The following is a 17,832-nucleotide window of genomic DNA, read 5'->3' as shown; positions in this document are numbered from 1 at the left end:
TTGGCTTATATGTTAGCTTTCTATGAGTGCCACTTCTAAGGCGATTCAATGACTCTACATCTCCTGGTCTTGTTGAATGCTCATCTTTTTCCTCTGCGATGTTAGGCATGGCAGCAGAACTCAGCCTTTTACCGTTGTCATTTTTGTTTAAACATGAATGAGACTCTTGGTATAGTAATTTTTTCTGGTTAGTTTTCAACATAGTTTATGCTAGATACCAGGTGACATATATTCTTTTACTAGTTTGCACTGCCAAAGGACAATTTTTGTAATTTGCAACAGAATGATTCTTTGAAGACTTTAGACTAATCTTGAAGGCTCCAGTTATGCACATTTATATACCTCTGAGGTTGCTAAAGCTTTGAACAATAACTATCTTCCATAGGTAAAGGAGATATGATTTCACAAATGCAACTTGTTTTAGAAAAAGTACATAACCTGACAGAAGGACAGCATTATGAAACAGATAATTTTTTCTAGGAAATCGCATTATGGTGCTGTGAGACATTTTAGCAGCCTTTTATCATGTTGACAACATGAAAAACACAAAAATAAATTCACCAAACAAAGCAAACTGCTCTTAATAAAATGTATCAAAATTTCTAAAAAGGTTTCCATTATTTTGCTGTATTAGCGAGCATATAATCATAACATGAGCATGTCTTCTTATACAAACATAACCGTAACAAAAAGCTTGGAAGTCACACAAAAATACCCAATATATCAGTTATACATAATAAAGGATAATTAGTGACTACTGAATGTGTTCTATTTATACAATTCAAACTTGTCCATTTATACAGCTGCAAGAAGAGAAATTTTACATTTGCAACTTAAGCAGTTATAGGATCAGGCATAATCTGCTGTTCTCATTTGCCTTTTTTGTTAGTGCCTCTCGGTACTCCCTTAGCTCTTCTTCCGTTTCTCTCAGATGATTCTCTAGAAATAAGCATTACAGCAGCACGCATAGAAGCTGTACTTTTTCAGTTCAGTGTTTGTTCAAAAAGGTCAAGCAAATGTTAAAAGTACTTGACTATATATTTGTTAACTACTTTATATGCTACAGTTTCATATCAAATAAAAATGGTTTTCAAATTATGCCACACAAAGATTATAACACATGCAACGGCTAGTTAATCAAATGAAATAAAATATCTGACATGCAGCATTTAAAATATCTTTCTCTGTTGAAACCATAGATATTAGGCAGACCGCTGTTAAAGAAGTTGGTGATTATATTTTTAAAGTAATTGTTGGAAGTTGAATTCTATTTGCTCAAACCAAGTAAGGTGAATTGAGTTTGAAACCTGCAAGTTTCATGCGAAAAACGAGGGTACGACCCATGAAAGAAATTGAAAGCAGTTATCGTCGTGCAGAGTCAAAAAAACACAAAAACTTGATAATCCATTGGAGTAAGATACGCTGAAACATGCTGGAATATGATGTAAATTTGCATAGAGTCAAAATGCACATTTTGTAACAAAACTCTTGCAAAGACATCATCAATTGCATATCTTAGATCAAAAATATTGTGTATGACGGTGAAAATTTTTTTACGATCATAACTTACATGTATATTTGATTGATGCCTACAAAACCAACAACTGTTTCATTTTGAAAATGTGGAAAGCCTGTTGTGCCTAAGAAAAATGTGGAGACAGCCAGTTTGTTAAGCCGGTTAGGACCAGCTGAGCTAAAGACCAGGCTAATTGGAAATTGGCCAGCCTGGCACAGCAAAGATGATTCTGCCGAGACATTGGCTGGAGCTAACGACGATATAAAGACTGACTGCGAACAGAACAGAGATGATCAAAGTGAGAACACATACCTACTTATGCTAATGTACAAACACATACCTACTTGATTGCTTTGTGTCAAATAAAAAAATTTCTACTATTGACGAAAGCTGATGTTATGGTGTAGTTAAGCTAAGGTTTAGCTAGAAATCGTATTTTAAAAAAAAAAAGTTATTTTATTTTTATGGTATGGATATATAAGCTGAGGAAGTTGCTTAGCTGTAATCAAATCAGCAAACAAATAAATGGTAAAGCAATTGTCATACACTGTCAACTACAATAGTTTCACAGGCTCTCGAACATTCTCGAGCCGTTCCAAGAGTTGTATGGGCGACAGATACCATAAAATTTTTATGAGTATATCATGTTTCATATTAGATAGTTTCGGGAGTTTAAACTTCAAGCTCAATCGCAAGTTTAAACTTACAAGTTTAAACTTACAAGTTTGAACTTACAAGTTCAAACTTGCGATACGAGCTTGTGTCAAAGTGCAAGCATTCTAATAAGCACTTGATTTGCAGTGCTGTTACATATACAAATTATAGTATTATTTATTGTTGGCTCTAATCTTTAGACCACTTGATATATTGTTGCATACAGCCAAACGAGCTCCAAAACATTTCAGTTTTACTTGTAGGTAACAAATGTAAAGACTTTAAACAGTAAATAGTTTTTAAAGTTTTTAATATATTTTATATAAGCTCTATTTTAATATTGAGCTCTCTGCTTCTAGTGAACTGTAACCTTCTTATATATATATATAGTACTTTATTGGCAATAATTTCATTTCACAAATAGAAATTTTTTTCAAATTAGGCCATACAACAATAGTAAAACAAAAAAAATGGAGGGGAAAAAGCAACAGTTAGCCATTAAAATTGAATAAATAGTCTGACAAATAGTGTTTAAAATGCCTTTCCCTGCTAAGAGAACGGATATTTGGTGGAAGATTGTTAAAGCAGCTAGCAATGACATATATATATATATATATATATATATATATATATATATATATATATATATATATATATATATATATATATATATATATATATATATATATATATATGTATATATATATGTCATTGCCAGCTGCCATGATTAGCGACTCTGAGTCGCTAATCATGGCAGCCCAGGAGCAAGTGCTCCCAACAAGGCAACTCCAAACAAAAATCTATCAAACTAGAGACGATCTTAGATGAGGGCTGTGCAAAGATGCACCTGAGACCATCCAACACATCATCAGTGGATGCAAGCAGCTAGCAGGAAATGCATAAACTGAGCGGCATAATCATGTCGCAGGTGTTGTGTATAGAAGTCTATGTGACGAGTATGGCCTTAATAAACCACAACACTGGTGGGAAGCTCCTGGTAAGGTCAATGAAAATGATCGCGCTAAGATTCTCTGGGGCTTCTACATCCGGACTGACAAGCATGTCCTAGCAAACCAATCAGATATTGTGGTGGTGGACAAGGAGAACAAGAGAGCTACTATAATAGATATCGCAGTACCCAACGACTACAATATAGACAGCAAAGAAAAAGAAAAGGTAGAGAAATATCTCCCTCTTGGAGAGGAGATTGAAAAATGCTAGGATGTAAGAACAACTGTAATCCCAGTAGTCATTGGGGCACTGGGCACAATAACACCGGCGCATAAAATGTGGCTTGCCCAAATACCAACAGCAATCACCTCAGGTGAGTTGCAGAAAAGTGCGCTATTGGGAACAGCTAGGATCTTGAGGCGAGTGCTCAAACTCCCAGGTCTCTGGTAGGAGACCCGAGTTAGAGCAGAAACTACCACCCATAGGGGTTAACCGGGGTGAGGAAACAAATTTATATATATATATATATATATATGTGTGTGTATACTTATATTCTATATACTATCCATTTAATGGTTGTATAAGGTCACACTTTTAACTTATTTGTTTAAAGTAAGAAAATCATCAAAGAATTTGAAGGAATGTTTCAATACAGTAAGTCATTATATGAGATGATAACTTGCTATATGTTCACTAACATTGCTATACACACTGCAGTAATACACAATCAGTATACATTGTACATGTACATTGAGAGTGTAGGTATAGCAATTCATACTAAACAGAACATGTTAAATTACACTTCGTGTTAAGTACTGATACATAAAGAAAGTCTATTCCAAAATATATTATATTAGAACAGAAGCGTCAGAAGAATTTTATACCTTATCATTTAAGTCTGATTACTAAAACTACCTTATGTCCATTACTCTGGGCTCATGCACATTTATAGCATTTTGAAGTTATACTGATTACTCTGGCATCATGGACATCTATAGCAGTTTGAAATAATGTTTATTTCTCTGGTGTCTTTCAAATGTATAGCAGTTTGAAGTTATGTTCATTTCCCTGGTGTCATAGACATCTATAGCTGTTTGAAATTATGTTCATTATCCTGGTGTCATGCACATCTCTAGCAATTTGAAGTTATGTTCGCTATTCCAGTGTCATAGACATCTATAGCAGTTTGAAGTTATGCTTACTTTACGTAACTAATCTTTACAGTTATGAAATTAAAGAGCTGCATGATAAAAGTAAAGAGGTCAAACTCTATGAAAATATCAAGTTATAAGATTTATTGACTATCGAAGACATGGTCAAGTTACTTTTCTATACAGATTATGCTAGAAGTGCTCAACTAAACAATGACTTCTAATATTGAAATTGAGAAAATCTTTTCTCAGTCATAAAATGAAAAATCTATCTAGCCTCAGTACCAAGTTGGTGTGAAACCTAGTTTCTTTGGCAACTATCTCTATCTGTTGCTATGACAGGTAAAATTATTCTTTGCTAAGAGCCATTATAAACAAACAATTTGGCATCATTAATAGTTTTTTGTTAAAGATTATACTACTTTTCAGTTACAGTTCAGATAAGGTGTTTAGTATACATTATAAAATTTTAGCATATTATCACTTCATCTATAATACATACAGCCTTTGCTTTAGCTCTGCTAGCTAAAATTCCCTAGCTATTTAATCTCACCACTTTAATTGCACTGTCAAAATACTGTATCTTTATTTCCAACAAGTAAACTAACTTATTAAAATTACATTATTAAAGTAAGTTAAGCTGTTTGTCACGCAACAAGAAAAAGACAATCAAGAATACATTATTGCTATACATATCATTATATATATTACTACATATATTATTTCGATTTTGTAATAATATGTATGACTATACCTGTACGAACTATTGGCATTGAAACACATAGATATTAGACAAGGAAATACAGAGATGCTAGACAGGAATATATGATGATGTTTGGCAGGAACATATAGAAAGTCTTAACAGGGGTTGGGTGTATAAAAAAGCTAAGCAAGAATACTCAGAGATGCTACACAGTGATACACAGATATGCTAGGCAGAGCTGCATAAAGATGCTAGAATGAGATATGCAGAGAAACTAAGTAGGAACATATAGAACTTACAAGCAGGAATGTATAGAGATGGTAAGTAGGGATACACAGAGATGCTAGACAGTGATACACAAAGATGCTAGACTGGGATACACAGAGATGCTAGAAAGGGATATACAGAGACGCTGGACAAAGATACACAGAGATGCTAGACAGGGATACACAGAGATGCTAAACAAGGATACACAGAGATGCTAGACAAGGGTATACAGAGATGCTAGACAAGGATATACAGAGATGCTAGACAAGGATACACAGAGATGCAAGACAGGGATACACAGAGATGCTAGACAAGGATATACAGAGATGCTAGATAAGGATATACAGAGATGCTAGACAAGGATACCCAGAGATGCTAGACAAGGATATACAGAGATGCTAGACAAGGATATACAGAGATGCTAGACAAGGATACCCAGAGATGCTAGACAAGGATACACAGAGATGCTAGACAGTGATACACAAAGATGCAAGACTGGGATACACAGAGATGCTAGATACACCAGTTAAATCAACTTAAACTCTGTCACTCAATGAAAGGCAGATAGTAATTATTTTGAGTTGTTTTGTTTCGTGACAATCTAATCAGAACTGAGTGAATTTAGGTACGGCTTATATATGCATTTTTTCCAACAAATATTTTATGGATTGTGCTGTTTTTGGTAATAGCTGCGAGTACAAACAATGCACTAAGCTTTATTTATATCAACTCAATTCATCAGATGCTGAAAACAAGCTTATAGTCAATTAACTGCTAGAAATATAATCTATGCCAATCTGTTCAAGTAAATATAAATATACCACAACAGACAACAGTAAAATAAATATACAACACAGAGCAAATGACTCTTAATAAAATCTACCAGAACATCTAAAAAGTCTATGATTCGATTGCTTTTTAGCAAGCATAATATTATAACATAAACACATTTTCTCATTGGCTATGTAGACACGTGTCAGATATTTTACCCACACCAATAAAAAGCTTTCAAGTCACACAAAATACTCAGCATGCCAGCAATACATTGCATAGATTGACTACTGAGTGTGTTCTGTTTACACAAATCAAACCTGTGCATTTAGACAGCCGCATGCTGAGTAATTCTACGGTGGAAACTCAAGCAGTTATAGAATCAGACATAATCTGCTGTTCTCAACTGACTTTTCCTTCATCAGCTTTTCTCTGTACTCCTTTAATTCCAGTTCCTTTGCTCTCAGGTAGTTCTCTATAAATAAGTATTTTACCAGTTTGTATAAGAGTTATACTCTTGAGCTTTATAAAGTCATTTAAAAATCACACTTATTTTACTGTAGTCTCTTAAAGTTGTGTACTGCTAAATCTTGATACAGGAGGACCACAGTTTAACGACCAGCAGTTGTCTTGAGACAACCACTTTTAACGGAATGGTAGCTATGCCATTGCAAAAACATAAATTTGCATGCAATGCTTGGGATAGTAGCAATTGAATACATTATTATGGCTATAAAAGAAAATAATAAGCTATAGTAGAAAGTAAGCATATTTTGTAAATATTTGAGCTTTAAAAATAATAGTTGGAAGTAGACATTTGTTGGCACTATTGTAGCTTTAGAAGTGCAGAAGTGAAGAACTGACTGTTTGAGCAAATGAAAACAATACAATTTTATATAACAACAAACATAATTAAGTAATTACTCAGTAAAAGGTCTACTAAGTATAAGGAAATCTGAGTTGTCTACTCAATATTATACTTACCTTTGGCTAGAAGCCTTGCACTCTCATATTCAATTTTCATGCGCTCTCGTTTAAACTTTTCCTGTTCTAATTTTTGTTCAGAAATCACTCTCACGTGTTCTATTTTTTGTCTTTCTCTCTCGTCAGTTAAGAGTCTTTCGAGTTTCTCTAAGTGCCTTTTTCGTCGGTCCAGATCTTTTTCTGGAATTTGGTAAAATATGATCAAAGTTTAACTGGAGCCTGAGTGTGATATTTGCGTTGTATAGAATATATATAAAACTAGCGAAGAGTCCGACGTTGCACGGGTATTAAAAATTAGCTTATAAACAATGAGAGGTAATGTAGTTGCCTGCCACTTGGTACTAGTCTGGTACATTGCCGATGGCTAATTTGAGCAAGCTCACTAATAAGAGCTAACTACTTGCTCTCACAATTGTACATGAATAAAATTACGCTATCGTTCTGTGATCAACATGCTTTCGATCATCGCTATCGTTCTGTGCACCATCAACATGATGGTGCAACGTCATGGATCCATGACGTGGCACCATCATGTTGCCTTGTAACGGAGAGCGGTAGCGTGTTTGCACTCATATAACGACATATATCGCCGAATGAACCCTTCAAGCTTGTGGGGTTTAATTGGTAAGGGATCGGACTGGTGAGTGGGAAGGTCTGAGATCAAATCTCCTGTGATACGGATTCTCTATTCCAAAATTTTAATAGCAGTAGCTGGACAAATGCACAAACAAACTTTGAGAAATATATATATATACTAGATAGATGAATGCCCAACATTACCCGGGTAATAGAAAAGTCTTTAGACAGAAAATTTAATCATTAATTTATACTTAATATAATAATTTAATATTTAATCTATAATAGCATTTGCCATTATAACTTTCAAACTTTATATCATGAGAAAAGTGTTTTGTGTAGTTGAAATAAATTAAGAAGAAAAATAAAAACAAAGGTAAATGTTTTCAAACTTAGTCAAACAACTGTAACTTTTAAATTGTTTTGTGCAGAAAAATGTTTTGTGCAGGTCAAATAAATTGAAAAAAATAAAACAACTATAAAAGAGTTTAAATTTAAATGTGAAATAATTTGCAAGTAATAGCTAAATTAAGTCTGTTTTGCTATGATTACAATAAAAGATGATTTTCTAATGATATAATTAATACGAACTAGAAAAACAAGATAAAACTCCTAAATATGTTGAATTAAATATAGCAATTCTTGCATAAAAGTGTGTGTGTATAAAAAAGGTTATTTTTTTATCAGCTATCCATCACAACTTTGAATACGACGATACTGGTACAAATGTAAAAATGAGATATTGTACTGTCTCTGTCTGGCTGAACGAAGAGAGAATGAAGCGGCTCTTCGTACATAGATAATACAATTGTTCGCATGAAAAGAATTAGCCTTGACCACGATATGGCAATCGAACTTTATGAAAAACCGAAAATAGAAGTTCAAAAAAACGCGAAAAATCATCGTGTTTCATAGAGTTAATAGAGTTCATAGAGTTTGAAAAAATACGTCATTTAGTGTGTTTATACGCTATATATATGGTACATGATAGTGTTTTTGATCAATACGCCATGTATAGCTCAGTGGTAAAGCACCTAAATATAACACTTGTGGTTGCATTCTTCGTGAGTTCAAATCCAGCCGAATACGAAATTTTAATGCCAAGATTTTAATAGCTATAACTGGACATACACACAAACAGACACAGAAACTTTGAGAAATATGTATGGATTATCAGAGTCATATTGATATTTGATAACCTTTCAGCCTCAGCCTGTAGCTCTCTGTATCTTCATATCTTTTCTCTTCAGCTGGGTTTTGGTTTTGTACATAGATGACTTTTTGCTCTTGTGCTGAATTTTCTGTCTCACGATGTTTCGAAGCTACTAAATTAATGTATGTAAGTTTTGTAAAGCGGAAAATCATGTAAGTCAGTTGAAATAACAATTTAATAAATAACAGGTTAATAATATTTATCCTACCCTTCTAACACAAAACTGACCTGTTGTGACACCAGTGCAGTAAAATAGTTTTTTCAAGGTGAGTGTAGGTTAACCTGCTTCAACAATTTATTTTTAGAAATGATTATGTATTATAAGAAAGAGCAACAGTTAGTCATTATAATCAAATAAATAGACATGAATCGTTTAAAATATCTTTGGTTGCTAAGGGAAGAGATATTACATGTAGGTAGAAATTTGTTAGCAATGATATTCTTAAAAAAAATTGTTACAGGTGGTATACAATTTATTTATATCACATAAGTTAAAATGAGTTGAAAATCTTTAATTTTTACGTAAAAAATGATGACACAGACCATGAAAGATCTTGAAACTTATAATCACCATATATTTCTATATGTGTCTATATCAAATGTAAAACATATGTAGCCAATAGTTAATCCTAAATAATCTTTTTGCTAAAATTGTCTAAAAATTAAAGTTTTAAAAAGGTAATAAAATGAAGTAAAAACATACATTGGTGGTTGTGACGTCGCTCTTCAGCAAGGGCTTTTCTGTCCTCATCGGTTATTATATCAAGTTTTGCTTCAAGTTTATCCCTTGCTTCTTTGTCAGGATTCCCTAATAAAACGAACACTTTAAACTTTCAATATTATGCCAGTGAATTTTATTCGGGATGTCATGCATCCAACTAATATAGTGATCATTGCTAGTGGTTGATATCAACTGAGCTGCTAATAATTCTTGTTTTTAATGTTTTCAATTGATGCATCTTAATTAATAATATTCTATCTATATTAATCTCAAGGTTTGTCGGCTGTCATTTGGTTTGTCTAGTTGTAGCTGATTGGCATCCAGCATTTACAAATCTGTATCGCAGAGAATTTAACCTTGGAACCTCCTATTCACCAGGCGATTACCTAACCGATTATGCTACGCAAAATGAATCAATTGATCAGGCGATATGAGTCATTATCAGGGTCGAAATACGCATAGCACTCTGCGTTACGCAACGCAAAGTCAATAAAGCTTGCTCTCTCAGCTCTTATTAGTAAGTTTAGCAATACGGATACTAACTTACGCAAATTAGCCATTGGCAATGTGCCAGGCTAATGGTAAGTGACAGGCCACTACATAACCTGCCACTGCTTATAAGCTGGTTTTTAATACCCGTGCAACGCCGGTCATTCGGCTAGTTCTATTATATACAGTAGAACTTTGCCATACAAATTTAGTTCATTCTTTTACCATTGTCATTTATCAAAAAAGTGGTATCTCAAAGCATTTTTTCCCATTTAAAGTGCGTATTAATTTATTCATGCCGCTATAGAACTGCAAAAAAACATAGATAAATTACATATAATATAAGCAATCTACATACAAATAAAGGAGCAGTCATACACTTAAGGCTAGAGCAACATATTAACATAATAAACGATAATAAATATTGATAGAATAAAAAAGAAAAGAATTTCACTTGCCAGAACAAAAAACAGAAACATGCATATTAGTTTCTAAAAGCGTATTTCAATACACAACAATAAACAAGAAAGAAATAACAACTCAAACTCAACTCAATAATAACTCAAACAAATTTTGAGTAATTCTTTTAATTACACAATTGCTTACTAATCATCAACTTGATGTTTGGCTTTTTTGGTTTTACATGTTTCATGACTTTCACTCCGTGGTAATTTTATGGAGTAACGATCATTAGAGGTCTTTTCCAGCTTTCTTTTTTTTAAATATTACAAAAAATGTATGAGGTGTATTATTAAATAAGACGAATGTAATAAACTAAACAACAAAGTGTTAGCGTTGCAGAGTTGTCTGCCGTCTATTGCTATCTATCGGTCGCCTATACAACAGCTATCACTCTTCAAAAATCATTTAGCACTCTCCTTACAGAGTGCTATTTGTTAGAGCATTGCATTTATATTCATGTGCTGTATTATAATACGTATATTTGTTTATCATTATAGTTATGTTCTGTGTTCATTTTTACACTCCAATTATGGAGAACGTTTTGTGAGACTCTTATGAGAATTATATATCTAAATTACCATCCATTGCATCGCTCGGGCCATAGAAGAAATATTCATTTACTAGTAGCCATGCTACCACTACAAACTGTTGTCCACGCTTGTTGATAATTTTTAACGAGTTGTCATTAACATCAGTGACTCACTTCAAACTTTTTACAATTGCTGAGGTTATGTTCAAGCAGCAGTTACAATATATAAAAAATTAAGTCATGCAGTTTTGCTTGGCATTCATTCAGCTACTAGCACACACTACAAAATATTCTTTTAAATGTAATATTAATATAATAGACAGTGAAACCTTGACGTACGAGTGCCCTGATATACAAATGCATTGATATACAACAAAATATATGAACCTAACAATAATTTGTAGATTATATATGTATAGTTATAAAACATTACACTGTAGTTGGGGAGAATTGAAATGATTAAACAATACAATGATGAATTTACAATGCAATGGCCAGATCCATAGAGGTAACATAAATAATAAACATAATAATCATTTCACTTGGAGTTATGTGTGTATGGTTTTCACTCGCTGCGAGTGCACCAATCAGAGCTGGAGCGAGCACCCCGACCTAGAGCGTTACCGAGTTTATGGATTAAGCTACCGCGTTTGAGAGGTAAGGTAAGTTTAGCCTGTCGATACTCAAGGGTAGTGTTGAGAGTGCTGTTACTCAAGGCTGAGCACAATCTGGGAACTGCTCAAGATTACTTATATACCTTATATGCCTTTTCTTGATGGAATTGGAGTTCTCTCCTCAGCTCTTTGTTAAATAAAGTTCTGGGCATCAGATTGGGTGAAATAATAAACGATTGGAATGATGATGCATGTTTCTATCATGTCACACAAGAAAATACACAAAGAAATAATTATTTATATAAAAATTGCTACAGAAGTTTTCATGTTTTCTAAAAATATACCAGTAATTCTCAATAATTATTCCTTGTATTTTTAAAGTACATTTACTTTAATTGCAACTAAGTGTATGTTGTCGAGATATATTTCAATGTTTGGTACAACATACTCCACATCTTTTTAGCTCAAAACAAACGCTTGAGCATTTCTTATAGATGTTTCTACAAAACTCTCTAATATTTCTTTATTTTGGTTATACAATTTAGAGTAAAACGTCAATATTACAATAAGTAGTAGTTTAAAAAAAGGCTTTCCTGCTAAGAATGCTCTGCTTCTGCTTAAAAATGCAAATAAACATAAGGCAAGTTGTCAAGCAAGCCGGAATATACAAACAACATTTAAGTTGTCAGAAAAATTTAAACAAAGAAAAACCGGCAATCTCCATGAATCAATTGTGAACAATACAAAAAAATTTAACTAGTTTTCATTACTAGTGGCTCAATGAATTTACCTCTGTACTGCAGCTGAACCTGCCAAAAATACTAGATTTGTTAAAATTGAGTTTTAACAATTTTTACTACCTTTTTTGGATGTAAATTACAGTTTTTTGCGCAAACATATGAGCATTTTACTGAAGTTTTAATATTTGTTTTAGCAATCATACTTTGCTATAAGAATAAAGAAACTACTACATTGCTCAATACTTGTGATCATACATGTATGCTAACTCTACATGTTTTGTATTACAGCTGTACATACCATGCATTATAGCTGTACATGTCTTGTATTACAGCTGTACTTACCATGCATTATAGCTGTACATACTTAGCTATGCATACCACATAGCATTGTTGTACATGTCATGTATCATAGCCGTACATACCATTTATCACAGCTGTGCATAGCATTATAGATTATAACAATACGTACCATGCCTCTCTTTCAACCATAAATCAGCATTATAAGTGAATCATGTCACCAAATTGTTGATAACAACTTCATCTTTGTATATTTTACTGTATAAATGCTGCGCTTACCATTATAGTGTTTATTTAGACCATCAAGTCCTGCCTTTGCTCCTGCTTTCACTGCTTCCACTGTATCATCTTAAATTAAACAAATCTTTATGCACCTCATGGTTCAGCGATAGTAGCTTTTTCAGTTTATGGCTTTAAATACAACTGCATTTGTCGTTACAAAAATTTTAAAACATTTTCCCTTTTTAGTTCATTCATAGGTTACATCTTTCATTAAAGAAATACATTTGTTGAGCAGTGCATATAGTCGATGCACACAATTTCTTTGTTTTATGTTGATATCACTTACATACATGTTTGATCACAGTATATTATTATCTAGGTTGCCACAGTCGTATCTACAAGTATATCCACTTTTAAAAGGTAATTAATACTCACCAGAGACAAACATACGCCTTACATCGGTCGCTAAAGGAGCAACGTAAGTTTTCCAAATTCCATCAGACATCTTAAAAGAAAATCTTGCAATTGACTATTTTTTTAAATCTAAAATTAAAAGAGTCAGTTATAGATTTACTTTCTATCAAGGATCTTTAAGGATACAAATAAAACAAAAACTTTAAGAAAATTGAATCACAAAAATGCAAGAAATAGCAATTAGTCTCAGACTAGTAAGCTCCTTCTGTGCATATTGCTGGTAAGTCCAACTGTCATCTGATACAGTGGCTACCGGTATATTACTACATGGAATTAGTCTCAGATTAGTAAGCTCTATCCTTCTGTGCATATTGCTGGTAAGTCCAACTGTCATCTGATACAGTGGCTACCAGTATATTACTACATGGAATTAGTCTCAGATTAGTAAGCTCTATTCTTCTGTGCATATTGCTGGTAAGTACAACTGTCATCTGATACAGTGGCTACCGGTATATTACTACATGGAATTAGTCTCAGATTAGTAAGCTCTATTCTTCTGTGCATATTGCTGGTAAGTCCAACTGTCATCTAATACAGTGGCCACCGGTATATTACTACATGGAAACATCAATGAGCTAGTGAGAAGCAGCATCAGTTGTTTTACTGAGCTTTAATAATGATTTTCTGCCAAAATAATCTGTCTATTTATGTATAATCCGATTAGATGGGTTTAGGAAATTTTCTACAAATAATAAAGACTTGGTTACATATTTAAATAGGTTTATATGTGTTTTGTATCGTTATTATACTTAAATGACTCTACACAAAAATGATTAAATTTGTTGATGAGATTTCGGTACAAGGGTTTGGTAACGGCTGTTAACGAATAATTTTTCAGAAGTTGTGTGCACATTTGCATTTATCATAAATCTCCCAAACAATCGTTCCGCTCGTGTTTGGTCGTGGGAATATACACATACATATAGTATCAGTATACATTGTACATGTACATTGAGAATGCAGTTAAAGCAATTCATACTAAACAGAACATGTTAAATAATACTTCGAGTTAAACACTGATACATAAAAAAAGTCTATTCCAAAATATAATATATTAGAACAGAAGCGTTGGAAGAATTCTATACCTTACCGTTTAGGGCTGATTTCTAGAAGTAACTTTTGCTCGGTAAATGCCTACTCAAACTTTGTTTACGCCGAGTTGTCACGACTATACAGAGCAAAAAACTAAGATATTATCAATAGAAACCATTATTCAATAACATGAAAGGTATCGAACACTGATAAAATCTGCTTAACGAGACTCTTTAAAAATGAATGTACCGACTACGGTTTAAGTGTTAGATAAAGAGCTAACCATAACAATTATTATAATAAGTGTGTTGATGGTAAGAACAATGCAGTTATTTATAAATGCGCAAACAACAGAAAACTGCATTTGGTACTAGGTAAAAGAAAGTGCAAGATAACTGTTAGCTAACATACAGTTAGCTGAAAGTTAGCTGCATGTGATGACTGTGCAAGAAACAAGGGGTTTCTTGTGCATGCGTTTTTAAGAAACTCATAGTTTGATGTAAAAAACTGAGATAACATTGTTGGCATTTTGCCAACAAAAGCAAACAGAAAATTAAAAAACAAAAGATCTATCATTCGTCAGTCAGTTTTTGTGCAGTCAACAAAATGTACAAACTAAATTAAACCAAAGAAGCAGAGCTGATAATTATATCTAGTAGCTATGTTTCAGCTAGACAAACAGTAATAAAAATAACGGTTGTTTATCATAATTAGATTATCATACTATAGTTTAGATAATGCCTTCACCCTTAATCTTGGGTAGTGCACCACGTTATAGTTTACATGATATACAGTCATGGCCAAAGGTATTAACACCCTCCAACATTTTTTCATATTAATTAGTTACAAGGACCCTGGCCCACATAAATTATATAATCTATATATCAAAATGATCCTGAGAAGATTCTGCATCTCTTTAAAGCATTTTGCAAGATATGGTTATTCATAGATGGGTACAGGAGCTCATAAACATAACTGAGTCAAGTCACAACAATGTAAACTTTATTTTATTTGTGGAATACAATTAGTATATGTGATTAAACACCGCAATTGGTCCAAAAAGTGTCAACAAACTCTATGTAATGGGTTGGTGGCCCTGTAAAGAAACTTTGGGGTTGATATTGCCATCAATATTTTATTGGCCATCTATTACTGTCTATCACCGCCCTGCATCTCCTTGGCATGCTGTTGAATAAGTTCTCCAGCCTCTCTGCAGTGATGAGTTTGTACCTGTACTGTAGGGCCCATCTCCAAAGGTTTGCACATGGTGAATCTTTATCCAATTAACAATATTTTAATCCTATCAGAAAGAGTAGACTCTAAGCTTTACTCGATGTCTACTTTGTATGTTTTAAGCTGAGAATAGGATAAGTAATGACTAATTGAAGTTGAGCTAATTTGGTGTCTCACAGCTAAAGGACAAAGAGAGGGGTGTTAATACTTTTGGCCACGACTGTACAGTACATTTTAGTATTCATAGGTAGAGCATCATGTTATACCTTAGATAATATACATACTAGTAATCATAGGTAGAGTATCATGTTATTTATATACCTATATACATGTATATATTTCTCAAAGTTGGTGTGTGTATTCGTCGTTTTGATTGTCCAGCTATAGCTATTATTAGAATAGGTAGCTGGACAACAATGCTGATGCAATGACATGGCCTACCCGCATTAGAAGCTTACAGTATTAACTAGCTTAGTGGAATTTTCCATTGGCCATGTGCCAGGCCACTTGCTGGAAAGTTGCCTGCCAGCAAATGGCAAACAACTTTCATTACTTCACAATGTTTATAAGTTGATTTTTAATACCAGTTTTCATTGGCAATGTGCCAGGCTAATAGCAAAGTGGTAAGCAATTCCCATCACTTCTCATTGTTTATAAACTGATTTTTAACACTCGGGCAAAACCGGGAGGTACAGCTAGTATATACATGTATATATTTCTCGGTATTGGTATGTGTGTCCTTCCAGCTATTATTAAAATCTTCAAATTATAATTACGCGCTGTGATGGATTTGAACTCACGACAAACACATTGACAAGTGTCTTATCCGGATGCTCTATCACTGAGCTACAACGGCATGTTATAAAAACAGTAGAACCTAGCGCACGGTAATGATTTTAGCAATGCGCCCACGCGTTACGATGCCCCTGTTAAAAAATATTTTCCGTATGGTTCAATTACTATATATGGGGTAAAGGCCAATTTTTTCAGGCAGACAATTTTATTATTTCCGTGAAAAAAAGCCTTGAGATTCTCTCTCTGTCCGGTCAGACAAAGACAATACGATATCTCATTTTTACATTTGTACTAGTATTGAGAGGTACCAGTATCGTCGTATTCAAAGTTTTGATGGATAGCTTTTGCTGGAGCAGTGACCCTTTTTATACACCCACTTCTATGAAAGAATTGTTATCATTAATTTAACACATTCAAGATTTTTATTTTGTTTTCTCAGTCCGTATTAATTGTATCATTACCGAATCATCTTTTATTGTAATCGTAGAAAAACCGACTTAATTTAGCTATTACTTCCTAAGTATTTCACATTTACATCTAAACCTTCTTATAGCCATTTTATTTTTGTAAACTTATTTGACCCGCACGAAACATTTTTCTGATGATATGAAGTTTAAAAGTTGTTTGACAAAGTTTGAAAACCTTTGCAATCGTTTTTATGTTATCTTTTAATTTATTTCAACTACAGAAAACACTTCTCTCATGATATGTAGTTTTGAAAGCTAGACCAATGTTGTTATATGTTGAATACAAATTAATTTTCTGTCCAAATACTTTTTATTACCGGGCAACGCCGGGTTGTACAGCTAGTAGCGTATACAGTATACAAAAATAAACACCATATTTAAAAGTTAGAATGGTAGATGCTGTTCATATTGATTAAAAATAAGTTTTCTAGGCAAAAACATTGTTATTACTATCTTTATTAATATCCACCTTATGCTAGTAAGTTTTCGTATTGTAATTCTGTTTAAATTCTGAAGACATGTTTGCAAAAGCACTGTAGAAAAAGCTTTGAATAAATTTTCTTTGATTATTCACTTCTGTAGCTAAGTGTTCCCTATTGCTCAAGTTTGATGCATAGTCATAGCGCACAATTTTTTCAGTGAGTCTATTTACAATTTTTTTGATGTTCAGAGAATAAAGATCGCTTTACCAGTAACGTAACTTGCTCTATCAAGGTCTTATGTTAGCTGTCAATATGGAGCTTCACCTATTCAATTGACACACCTCTCACAATCAACAAGGAATATATGTCGAAGCAGTTGTGCTTGATTCTGTGATTGCGACTAATACTAATGTATTCAGCTCTGTTTATTTTTACTATCTTTTAGTCTGAATTAGCCAGATTATTTACAATGATAAGTGATATAGAGGGACAGGAACCTAAAATGTTCAAATTAAGCAGAAATTTGAATTATCTAAGTCCGAATCATTC

The sequence above is a fragment of the Watersipora subatra genome, chromosome 2 (assembly GCF_963576615.1).
Source record: "Watersipora subatra chromosome 2, tzWatSuba1.1, whole genome shotgun sequence".
Classification (NCBI taxonomy): Eukaryota; Metazoa; Bryozoa; class Gymnolaemata; order Cheilostomatida; family Watersiporidae; genus Watersipora; species Watersipora subatra.
The sequence above is the reverse complement of the archived record's forward strand: the minus strand, read 5'-3'. Positions refer to the sequence as shown.